The 1,166-nt window shown below is 35.8% G+C and overlaps 1 pseudogene; it reads left to right on the forward strand.

Moving 5' to 3' along the window:
* Nucleotides 1-236: 236 nt before the first annotated feature.
* On the forward strand, nt 237-356 carry LOC120618687 (uncharacterized; annotated as a pseudogene).
* Nucleotides 357-1,166: the final 810 nt, after the last annotated feature.

Here is a 1,166-nt window from a genome sequence, read left to right on the forward strand (position 1 = left end):
AATTTTAGTACATTGTGGCTCAAGTAATTTTCTATTGTTTACTTCTGGTTCTCTGTTTGTCTTTTGGTGGTTAAGGTTGACTTAACTTTAAATGTTTTTTAATTTTTTTTTTTTTTAATTTACTCACGACTAAATTCATTCTGTGGTCTGTTGTTCACTGAGTTGTGACAAATACATAGAGCCCTTTGTCCACCATCACAATATTGACACAGTCATTTTCCTTAATTAAAAATTTCCCCTATGGCCATGCCTCCCTGAACAAACGCCATCCCGTATGATCTCGGAAGCTAAGCAGGGGTTGGGCCTGGTTAATACTTGGATGGGAGACCACCTAGGAAGACCAGGTGCTGTAGGCATAAAAAATAAAAAATAAGGGATTGTAAACTGACAAGGTCCTTGCAATCTGTGAGGTCAACCAAAGGTTGCCTCACCTAAAACAAACAAACAGACAAACAAAAAATTCCCTCCAGTCTAGCCCCAGCCCAGTGTCTGAAATCCATTGATTTGTATTTTATCCCTATATTAAAATCCTTTTTAGAATGTCATATGAATGAACTCACAGTCACATAGCCTTTTGGGTCTCCCATATTTCACTTTGCAAAATAAATTTTAGATATGTCTACATTGTTGAGAGTATCAATAGTTTGTTCCCCCCCACTCCCCGCTGCAGGTAGTATTCACTGAATAGAGATAACCAGTTTGCTTATCTATTAATCAGTTGAAGGACAGTTGGGTTGCTTCCAGATTGGGTCCATAATAAATAGAGCTGTTATAACTATTCAAGAGCAGATTTTTTTGAATTAACATACTTTATTTCTCTGTAAAAATATTTTATATATAAATGGTGTTCTTGTAAAAAGAGAAAAAGCAGAGAGACACACAGGGAAAACCCATATGAAGATGGAGGTAGAGGCTGGAGTGATGTCAAGGAATATTGAAAATTACTGACAATCACCAGAAGAAGAGAGGTATGGGATAGTTTCTGCATTAAAGCTTCCAGAAAGAACCAACACTGGTGACACCTTGATTCTGAACTTTTGGCCTTCTGAACTGTGAGATAACATATTTTGTTGTTTTAAGTCACCCAATTTATGGTAATTTGTTATCACCCTTTTAGAAACTAATACAAGTAAGCAGAATATTAGTAAAATATATCAGAAATATAT

Source organism: Pteropus medius, unplaced genomic scaffold (genome assembly GCF_902729225.1).
Source record: "Pteropus medius unplaced genomic scaffold, Ma_sr-lr_union100, whole genome shotgun sequence".
In the NCBI taxonomy this organism is placed as follows: Eukaryota; Metazoa; Chordata; class Mammalia; order Chiroptera; family Pteropodidae; genus Pteropus; species Pteropus medius.